We start from the raw sequence: 12,257 nt of genomic DNA, 5'->3' as shown, positions 1-12,257 counted from the left end.
AACATCTTAAGCCCTTACAGACCTTGGAATGTAAGTTACTGTGATACCAGGAAATGCCCTTGGTCATGGTCAGAAAAATTACTTGAGCTGGATTTAGAAATCATTTTTCCAGTTGGACAGTATAACTTTATAGGTGGGTTCCTCTGGCCCAGTATCAACTCAGGTGGTTGTAACTGATATTGCTGAATGTACTTTGGAAATAGATGTGTTAATTACAGGTAACAATTCTCTTGATCATAGGGATGTTCCCAATAGGGAAATGCCACAATTAGAATAATGGTAGTAGCACAAACACACGACCCAGACCTATAAGACCTCTCCAGTATATTCACATAGTTATTGTGAAGCAGTGCAGGAGACCAGGGAAGAGTATCAGGGAAGTAGAAGAGGTCAGAGGTCACTATAATGATCAAATAGTTAATGGAGTCAGAAGTGTTTAAAGAAACTGTATCACATAATAGCCCTCAGTGACCAGGGGAAAAAGCCAATGTTATTTGGAACCTCACTATGGACTACCACTCTCTATGTGGGAATAATATACTGGCATGTGAAATTCTAGATTTAACAATTACAGAATCCATAATGCAGACCAAAGTTATCTGTTTTTCAATTGTAGACATTGCTAATGCCTTCTCAGCATCCCATTGCCTCCTGAAGATTAGAGCCAATTTGCTTTCCCAGATTCCACTTACCTTTATTTTATCATGTTGTCACAGGCTATCCTAAATTCTCCATAATTTATCACTAGTGGATAAGCTTAGGCCTCAAAAAAGGCTGAAATATCACCAGAGGTGTCCTGGTCAATTACACTGATGGCATTTATTCTGACTGAAAGGGCTAAAGACAGCATATAGACTGCCTTTCATGAGATGAGTCCATATCTGAACCAGAGCTGGAAGATTAGCATCCCAACAAGATACTGGGGCTAACCACACAAGTAAGTCTCTTGGGAACCATGTGGGCTGATGCTCAAAGAAAAAGCCCTGACCTTGTTAAAGAAAAACTGTTGGTCTTAAAACCTCTAGCAAACAAAATAAGGCACAACATCTGATAGGCTTGTTCGGGTATTGGAGGCAGTCCATACCTCACACAAGGTTGAGAATCTTGCTGAACCCATCGTATCAGATTGCTCAAAAGAGTCCCCGTCACACTGTAGATACAGCCATATCAGAGGTGGTGTCTGGACCAGCACTTTGGGCTTCTTGGGAGCTTTGGAACACTAACATTCCTGAGTATTCCTGGGCCTGGTTCATGCACATATCAGCTGAGGTAAGAGCATATGGGATGTAGTGGACCACTGCCACAGTGCAGATTCAAAGAAAACTGCTTAAAACTGTGTATGGCAAAGAGAATTCTGCTTAATGGGGGGAGCTATAGACTGTTATGCTTCCCTTGGAAAATAGTCCCCCAAATGCACCTTGTTACATTTTCACTGATTCCTGGGCAGTAGCCAATGGACTGGCAATGTGGTGTGTTGCCTGGCAGTGGGACAATTGGATGATCAAATTTTAACCTCTTTGGGAATGAAGAGTTATGGCAGCAGATTCCACAAGACCCACATCCTGCTTGTGACCATGTGGATGTAAAGGACCTTATAAAGATGAACATTAAGGGAATCCACAAGATGATCAGATAAGGACCCAGGTAAGGACCATATCCACCTAAATACACCATTACACAGGGCATGAGAATTTATTATTCAAGACCGAGCCCAAAAATGAGACACAGTGATTCCAGCTCATGAGGCCAAGAAAGCCCAGCAAATATGACCAGGCTGTCAGCTATGCAGTTGAGTAGCAGAGAGAACTCTGGGACACATAACAAGGGGTACCAAAACAGGCTGGTCCTGGAAAATAGACCATATGGGTTCTCTAGGAGGCACTCAAGGGTACTGCTGAGTATTGATGATAATAGACAACTTTTCAGCATCCAATACTTCCATCCCTTTCCACAGAGCAGATGGGTGGCCATACTATTCAAGGGCTCTAGATGGACAGTGTTACATAGTTATCTACTTGTATTCCCTAAACATATCCAGTCGGACAATACTGCCACCTCACAACAACAACAACAACAAAAAGCAGCAGTAGGCAGCAACCTGGGATATTCATTGGAACTTTCATGGCCGTGTCATAGTTAAGCAGCAAGTGCCACTGAAAGATTGAATGGGTTTTTAAAAATATTTTATTTATTTATTTGAGAGAGAGAGGGAGAGAGAGAAGGAGCGTGAGAGGGGAGAAGGTCAGAGGGAGAGGCAGACTCCCCCATGGAGCTGGGAGCCCAATGCGGGCCTCGATCCTGGGACTCTGGGATCATGACCTGAGCCGAAGGCAGTCGCTTAACCAACTGAGCCACCCAGGTGCCCTGAATGGACTCTTAAAAGAGAAATTGGAAAAGATAATTGGACAACCAAGCCCCACTCTCCATGGAGCACACACTTAAGATAGTCAATTTGGGCTCTAAATGTGGCAATTCCCCCAAATGGTACCTTTCATTTAAATACGATGTGTACAGACTATACACCTGAAACTAATGATGTACTCTATGTTGGCTAATTGAATTTTAAATGAATGAATGAATGAATGAATGAATGAAATGTTTAATTATGAGCAAGAGGAGGGAAAAGGTGGAGCTGGCTGTAAGAAACCCAATCCACAAAATTAACTTCTCACTCTACATTTTTCCTCCCACACTTACCTCTGGAGAACAGGGGATTGGAAAACTTTAACCTAGTACTTCTTTTGTCTCCTGGTTGTCCTTGCTGGATTTGGCAATTATGGATATTGATGACAATGATCATAAATATGAGGTGATGACTCCTAGGGTAATGTAGGCATGGCATACACATCAGAGAGTGGAAGTGGTTCTAGGATGTTCCAAGGTATAGAAAGAAATTGCAGAGGAACCTAGGGACCAGTTATGCCATATGGGGTAAGACATGGGGAAGGTTGGGAAAAGAATGAAGTGATTGTTGCACGGACTGCTGGCAGGAGGGCACTCATAGTTGTAGAAGAAAAGGAACAACTCTTATTGGGTAGAAAGCACTTTAGATCCTTTAAGGTCTGGGTAGAAGTAAGGACTAGCAATCTGTCTCCACTCTTATCCTTGCCTCGCATCTGGCCGGTTAATCCCAAACCACCACCATCATCTCAACTTAACTGTTGACCAACAAGTGATAACCTTCCAACAACTACTGACTTCAGAAAGTAAGAGCCTCTGCCTGAGATGACAGAACAAGGCTATCATTCTAGATATTGATATGATTTTCTCTAACCTATTCTGACTGCTTTCTTGTTTTTCAGACTATTGATGATTCTAAACTAAGATGAGTGGTAATGATGATTGTATTTCCCTGGACTTCCTGCTGGCCAGTATAGGCGATACATGGGCAATTTCTAATATTTCATGCTACAATTGATCAATTAATAAGTAGCAACCCATTTTCACCTTAGAAAGTAATGTGGCTCTCCCAGGTTGATCTTGATAGCAGCTGGGACATATTTAGCTGACTTGGCTCCAGATTGGAAGTTGTAGTTGTGGTCACTATGTTGCTTAGGACAACAGAACATATTTGGTCCAAGCCCTTACCTGTAAAATTAATTAGAGTAGCCCACAGGGTAGCCCACAATCCTGAGAATGCTTAGCTGGATACTGAAAGGTCAGAGGGTCGAGTTGTAGAGAACAGCCCCACCATGGCAACTTGGCCACCTTGCATGTACCCATGCAGGCAAAGGCTTGAAATATAGCTTATTTGAGTCTCGGCAGAATGTCTTATGATTCTCCCCAAACATGAGAGAATGGGAGACCATTAAGGAGAGAGATAAGACTATCTCCCATTTGCCTCTACATGTCAGACCTTGGGAGACTGTTTTGTGATTTTCTCATCACCATCCAGGTTCTGGTGAAGTATGGGGCTTTCTACCCAATGTCCACCTCTCAGGATAGAGCTGAAACAAAACAAAACAAAAGTTATTATAAAAAACATTGAAAAAAATATTGAACTACTTAGCTGTAGTCTAGGACTGACTCCTCAGCAATCCGGGATACCCCATTGCAGTCACCTGGCCCCTTTAGCTTAATCAAGGTGTTAGCTGATCTGAGTTCTCATTTAGTGGATCTGGAAAAAATTTACTTCCAACCTCATTCTTGAGGGCAGATTTCAGTTCCTTGTGTTGCGAGACTAAAGTCCCTATTTCCTAACTGGCTGTCAGCTGGAGACCACTCTCAGATATTTTCCAAATGGCCCCCACAGACAGAATAGTACTCCGCCAGGAAAAAGAATGAAACCTTGCCATTTCCCATGATGTTGTTGGAGCTAGAGAGTAGTGTGCTAAGTGAAATGTCAGAGAAAAACAAATCCCATATGATTTCATTCATATGTGGAATTTAAGAAACAAAACAAACAACCATAGGGAAAAAAGGAGCGGGAAAAACCAAGAAAGAGACTCTCAACTATAGCGAATAAACTGATGGTTACCATAGGAGAGGTAGGGGGGATGGGCTAAATGGGTGATGGGGATTAAAGAGGGCACTGGTGATGAGCACTGGTATTGTATGTAAGTAGTGAACAACTAAATTGTACACCTGAAGCTAATATTACACTGTATGTTAAATAGCTGGGATTTAAATAAATACTTTAAAAGAAGATGAGGTGGTATCTTTAGCTATGGGTAATTTGTTTTTATTGGACTGATGAGTGTTTATATTTCTCTTGACTGAGTTCTGGAGATTTGTTTTTTAAGAATATTATACATTTTACTTCTTTGAGATTATTAGCAAAATAGTAACTTATCTGACTGATAAGAAAACACATTGGGTAGCCAAAATATCTGAATACTGATTTGATTCTCATCTAAGTTACCCTTTTATTAAGGATGAAATTAACACAACTACCAACAATGGCAAATTTAGAGGAGAAACTAGGGAAAGGGAAATAGTCAAAGGGGAGTTTAGTTTATCTGTAATGTTTAAAATTTTGTAAGTTTAAGACATCCATAGATTATTTCAGAAATAAAAAATTTAAAAAGGAGACAAATATACAAAATGCAAACAGGATGTTGAAAGGAGCATTGTTTATAAGACAAAATTTAGAAGGAAAACATTTTATCAATAGATTAGTAAAATAATAGTAGAGACACACAGAAAAACACTTAACTATTTTGAAATAAGGATAATGATATAGTGTTTAATGACTTGGAAAACTGTTCATGATATATCCTTTTTTAAAAGATTTTATTTATTTATTTGACAGAGAAAGAGAGAGCAAAAGTAGGCAGAGAGGCAGGCAGAGAGGGGGAAGCAGGCTCCCCGCTGAGCAGAGAGCCTGATACGGGGCTGGATCCCAGGACCCTGAGATCATGACCTGAGCTGAAGGCAGAGGCTTAACCCACTGAGCCACCCAGGCACCCCTCAGGATATATTCTACCATAGCAAAGGTAATTTATGAAATGGAGTTTTTAAAAAAAAATTTTGAAAGGATTTTCTTGACAATTTTGAGAGTCGGTATTTTAACAGTTGACAGGAATAAAGGTTCTTTTTGTTTTCTGAAATCCTCTGAAAAATTACAATAAATACTAATATTAAAAGGAACACTCTTCAAAAAGGTGATACAGTTCTATTTGTATTAAAATACAAAAAAAGTAAAAATAACAAAGAAGGTACAGGTATACTTATATAAATATGTATATACATATATAAACATTTACATATAAATGATTTAAATTGTTGACCTAAAAATTAACCTTATTAAAAAAAACTTATATAAATTAGAATATATGACCAAAATGGCAGGAAAAGCAACAGGAAAGAATAAGTAGTGGTAGGTTCAAAATCTTGAAGAAAAAGAAGTCAATCCAGAACTGTAAGCACAATTAACAATTTTAATGGCCAGTAAGGCAAAAACACCTAGAGTTAAATTAGGAAAAGCAAAGTGAAATTCTAGGATTATTCCTTGATAAATTCTCTGATATTTCAGGTTGACATGAACCAAGTTTTCATTTTAATTTCAAGTTTAAAAGTTATAAGTTCCTGGTGTTAAGGAGTGAACTGTTGATGGTCTTCTGATATTTACTATATTCTTAGGCAATTTAGTCTGTAAAAAGCAAATAAAAGGCTCTTCATATTAATTATAGGATCTAACCAGCATGAAGTCCTATCTCAAAATAGGTGAAATCCATAATTAAATGCCTTTCCCACAGATTATTTTCAGAGTTTCTTAGCATCATGACCTTTCTGATGTTAAGATTTGAACTACAAACAAAAACCTTCCCACATTCTTTGCATTCATAAAGTTTCTCACCATTATAAATTCTCTGATGTTGAGAAAGTTGATGAAATGCCTTTCTACCCTCCTTACATCCAAAGGGTTTCTCACCAGTAATCCTCTGATGCCAGATAATGGCAGAGCTACTACTAAAGGCCTTCCCACATTCCTTACACTCATAGGGTTTCTCACCCATATGAATTCCCCATTGTTGACTAAGGCCTGAAGGGTGATAAAAGACCTTCCCACATTCTTTACACACATACAGTTTCTCAACAGTGTGAATTCTCTGATGTTCTGTAAGTACAGGACTATTAAAACAAAAGGTCTTTCCACATGCCATTCAAACAGTTTCTCACCTGTTTGAATCTCTGATGTTCTATAAGTTTTGAATTGCTACAAAAGGCCCTTCCATAATCTTTATATGTATAGGGTTTTTCACGTATGAACTCTCCAATGCCGGTTAAGGGCTGAGCTACTTCCAAATGCCTTAGCACAATTTTTACAGTCTTAGGGTTTCTCACCAGTATGAATTCTATGATTTATAAAAAAATATGATGCACCCTTAAAGTTCTTGCCACATTCCTTACATTCATAGGGTTTTTTCACCAGTATGGATTCTCTGATGCCTTTGAAGATCTGAGGAATAATGAAAGGCTTTGTCACAGTCTTTACACATATAAGGTTTTTCACCAGTGTGAATCTCTGATGTTCTGTAAGTATTGAACTGCTATGAAAGGTTTTTCTACACTCCCTACATATATATGGTTTCTCACCAGTGTGAATTCTCTGATGCAGAGTAATGGCTGATTTACTACTAAAGGCTTTTCCACATAACATACATTGATAAGGTTTCTCAGTGGCATGAAGTCTCTAATGATAAGTAAGATCTGAGGAATGATAAAAAACCATCCCACCTTCCTTAACTAGGCAGGGGTCCTCATATGTGTAAATTCCCTGATGTAATAGAAACATTAATCTTCATTACTAGCTAGATGACAAAATGTTACACCCACTGTGGAGGTGGATTCAGCATTACCTAGCCAAATTACATATTTACCTAAACTTTTATAAACTAGCAATCTGAGTGACATGACTCTTCTCTCAAGATATATTGACATTTAAAAAAAGATATACCAGCATAAATTTTACAAGATTTACTCACAATGTCCTTCAGTAAAGCACAATTTATAATAACAATGACTGGAACCAACCCAAATGTCTATCCTAAGGTAACTGGTTGAAAAACTATGGTGCATCTACTAAGTGGAATATATTGTCCAACTATAAAAAGCAATGATGGGGGCGCCTGGGTGGCTCAGTGGTTAGGTGTCTGCCTTCAGCTCAGGTTATGATCCTAGGGTCCTGTGATGGAGCCCCACATTTGGCTCCCTGCTCAGCAAGAAGCCTGCTTCTCCCTCTCCCACTCCTTCTGCTTCTCCCTCTCCCACTCCTCCTGCTTCTGTTCCTTCTCTCACTGTGTCTCTCTCTGTCAAATAAATAATAAAATCTTAAAAAAAAAAGCAATGATGAAAATCTTTTTTTAAAATATTTTATTCATTTATTTGAGAGAGTATGTGAACTAGAGAGAACAGCAGACTTCCCACTGAGCAGAGACCCCTATATGGGGCTTGATCCCAGGACCCTGAGACCATGACCTGAGCCAAAGGCAGCTGTTTAACTGATGGAGCCACCCAGGAGCCCCTGAGTGATGAAAATCTTCATACCTCCTTGAAGTTATCTCCTGATATACTGTTAAGCAAGAAAATGAAGGTAGATTAAATTGTATATAGCATGCTGCTATGAATATAAGAAAGGGAGGTTAAAAAAAAGAAAAAGAAAGGAAGGTTTAGAAGTTATACACAATTGCTTTTATAAAAAAAAAAAAAAGGAAGGGTAAACTCATTGGGGAGAGAGATGGAGAACAATGTAGAACAGACTGGGATAAAAGCTAGACTTCCTTGAATATACTCTATTTTATAGATTTCCCATTGGAATCTTGAAAATACTCCATATAATTATAAAACAAAACAATTATAAAATAAAATTGCTACCAAAAGCAAATTAAACGTTTTAGTTTTATAAGCAATTTTGGCACAATCAGAGTACGGCTATTGGTGATCATTTCAAAACTCAGAAATCTACCTGCATAGCACCAGTGGGTCATAATAAAGAAGCAAGGATGTGAGAACTTGCATGACTAGACACCAAGATGTGTACCATCGTTTATTTTATTTCAAACCCCACAGTGAAGAAAAAGACAGCAACTACAACAGGGCACAGAAGCGGCCTTGAAGGTACTCGCAATGTTCTATTTCTTTAACGGAGCAGTAAGGTAGGTCTTCACTGTATTATTAGTCAAACTGTGAATTTTGGTTTCAAAATTTTTATACATATGAAAATGTTATGCATTGAATTGTGTCCACAAAATTCATATGTTGATGTCCTTACCATCACCACCACTCCATTACTTCAGAAGATGACCTTATATGGTAATTAGTTAACTTGAAATCATACTGGAGTGGGATGAGACCCTAATCTAATATGACTGGTGTTCTTGTAAAGCGAATCTGGAAACACACACACATCATACCCAGAGAACATGTGAAGATGAAGGCAAAGATCAGCATGATGGAAGAAAAGACTGCCAAAGACTGCCAACAAGTCAAGAAAACTAGGAGAGAAGCATAGAAAAGCTTTTCTTTCACAACCTTGGCAAACAAATACAACATACTTCCCCAAAACATTTGAAAAGGTTTTTTAAGAGGAAAAAAATCTTTGAACATCTTTTTGCACCAAAAAGTAAGTGAGCACTTAAAAAATTATGTCAGTATGTCGGAAGGACCTAGAGCTAGCTGGAAGGGGCTCCGACTTGCCAAACCTGGGATGGTTTAAGCACTAAAATAATTAATTAATTATAAACCCTTGCAAAGAATACAAATCCATGAGGCTATATCAATGAGAAATAGAAGCCAAAATAAATTAGATGGACAGACAGATAGACAAATAGTGAAGACACTTCCAAAAAGTAGAATACAGACTGAGAAATGCAGAGGGAGTGTTAGAACTGAAAAAGAACTATTGTGCAACCCTCACAGCTAAGACTGGTGTGAGGAAGAATCATCAATGATGTTAAATTGAGTGGTGGGGGGCATTCGATAAGGAATACAATATTACTATGGTGCCTCCCCACAGATGACTGATTGGTTTCAGAAAAAATAAAAACTACAGAAAAAATAAAAACTACACAATAGAGAAAGTGGACAATACTTGGGCCAGGTAATCAAAATTGACATCATCAGTGAGGGGCAGAAGCAAATCATATACTTTTAGATATCGTGCCCTGGAGAGGACAAAATATCACATATTTGGTATCCTGGCAGGAGAAGCCTAACTTGAATTTAATCATGAGATAATACAGAAAAGTCAAACGAAGAACATTCTATCAAAAAAAAAAAAAAAAAGAAAGAAAGTAGGGGCACCTGGGTCGCTCAATGGCTTGAGGCCTCTGCCTTCGGCTGGGGTCGTGATCTCAGGGTCTTGGGATCGAGCCCCGAGTTGGGCGCTCTGCTCAGCAGCGAGCCTGCTTCCTCCACTCTCCCTCTCTGCCTGCCTCTCTGCCTACTTGTGATCTCTGTTTGTCAAATAAATAAATAAAATCTTTAAAAAAAAGAAAGTGAACTTTATTCTTCAAAAAATGATAATATAATAGAAACAATGAAAGTCTAATAAATTTTGTAACTTAAGAGAAAACTGGAGACAGGCCAATAAAATGCAAAGCCAAAACAGACTGAATCTTGTGCTAAATGGGGAGAAAAATGCCCTAAAGACATTATTAGAATAGTTGACACACCTGGAATATGAGTGGTCAATTAAATAAAAATATTTTACCAATGTTACATTTCTTAAATTTTACTAGTGATATTGTAATAATGTAAGAGAATATTCTTGTTCTTTGGAAGTACACAAAGAGCTATTAAGGACTAAAAGACCATGATGTTTGCAACCTCTAATTAAATGGTTCAGGAAAAAAATGATATATATGAATGTATGTGGGTGTGGATATAGAAGGAGACAGGGATGCGGGAGGGAGAGAGAAAGAATAATAAAGTAAATGTGGTAAAATATTAAAAATTGGAAAACTGCTGAGGCTAGATGAAGGATATAAAGGAGTGCTCTGATTCTTGCAACTTTTCACTGAAATTATTTTCTATAAGTATATACATGTATATGTATATACATATGAAGAAAGACTTCTATACTCATTTAAAGAAGTTAATAAAGCCTTTAAATAAAATGAACCAAAAACTGTATGAGGAAAGAAAAGTATAGGCCAATCTAAGTTACCAAATAGACATGCAAAATCTGAACAAAATGTTAGCAAACTCTATCCTGCAATGTCCTATAAAATGAACCAACATGGCCATGTTAATTTTATTCTAGAAACACAAGGTTGCTATTATAAAATTTACTGTATCAACCACTTAATGAGAAAAAATTATTTCTAAAGACAGGGAAATAATTTGACAAAATCAAATATCTAATCATAAAAATCAACTCTCAATAAGCTATGAATAAAACAGATTGTTCTTACTTTAATGAAAACTACTTAGAGATACGTAAGACAAAAACACACGTGGTATGAAAAGTTAAAATTGTGCTCTAAAAAAATCAGTAGACAAGAGATGGATGTACCTACTATCCCCACTTTTCTTTAACACTTACTGGAAATTATGGGCAGTGGAGTAAGATTAAGACACGTCCACACGCACACAAAAAAAAGAAAGAAAGAAAATGACAAAGAAAAAGTAAGAAAGGTCTAGCCATTGGAAAGCATGGAAAAAACTGACAGTATTAGTTTTTGTTTGTTTGTTTGTTTGTTTGTTTAAGAGACACAGAGAGTGGGGAGAGGGGCAGAGGGAGAAGGAGAGAGAGAATCCTCAAACAGACTCCACGCCCAGCACAGAGTCTGACATAGGGCTCAATCTCACGATCCTGATATCATGACCTGAGCCTCAATCAAGAGTCAGAATTTTAACTGACTGAACCATCCAGGGGTCCCTGACAATATTTTTATCTACAGGGAAAGAGCAAATTGTGGAAGTATTCTAAAAATTAATAAGAAAAATCAACAGACATATAAATAATAAATAAAATTCGATTGCATTTATCTCTTGAAATTTTTCCAGCTTATTTTTGGAATGAATTATTAGGAGCGGGATAACTAGGGGCATCTTATGAATTCCCTATTTTCTTTCTAGCCTTCACTCTATTTGAAAAACCAGAAACAGGGCACTTGGGTGGCTCAGTGGGTTAAAGCCTCTGCCTTCAGCTCAGGTCATGATCCCAGGATCCTGGGATCGAGCCCCGCATCAAGCCCCTCATCGGGCTCTCTGCTCAGTAGGGAGCCTGCTTCCTCCTCTCTCTCTGCCTGCCTCTCTGCGTACTTGTGATCTCTGTCTGTCAAATAAATTAAAAGTATTTTTAAAATTTAAAAAAAAAGAAAAAAGAGAAAAACCAGAAACATAAAACTGAAGAACTCACTGACTTTTATATTTGGATGGCTAACAGTCCACTCATAACATGTCCAAAACTGAACTCTTGAATTCAAACCATATCTTCGTTTCATAATCCCCAAAAATGTTAACTCAATTCTTCAGCTGGTCAAGCCAGAAAACTTGAGAATCGTTCTCAACTCTTCTCTTTCTCTCACACCCAAACAGCCAACCAAAGTATCAGTCAAGTTTATGGCTTTATCTAATCACGTTTCATCACTTACACCATTAATACATTGTTCATCTAGACACTAGGGGGGAAAAAAAATCCTCTTCTTTGGTCTCCCTGCCCCCACCTTGCACCTCCAATCTTGTCATTACCTAGCAGCTAAGATAATCGCTTTAAAGTATGAGTCAGTAATTAAGATGCTACTACTTATGTCTCATTTTAGTCAGAATAAAATCATCACCATGACTTAAAAGGTATTACATAGTCTGAA

This window comes from Lontra canadensis, unplaced genomic scaffold (genome assembly GCF_010015895.1).
Source record: "Lontra canadensis isolate GAN:19392208 unplaced genomic scaffold, GSC_riverotter_1.0 scaffold125, whole genome shotgun sequence".
In the NCBI taxonomy this organism is placed as follows: domain Eukaryota; kingdom Metazoa; phylum Chordata; class Mammalia; order Carnivora; family Mustelidae; genus Lontra; species Lontra canadensis.
This window is presented reverse-complemented; position numbering follows the sequence as displayed.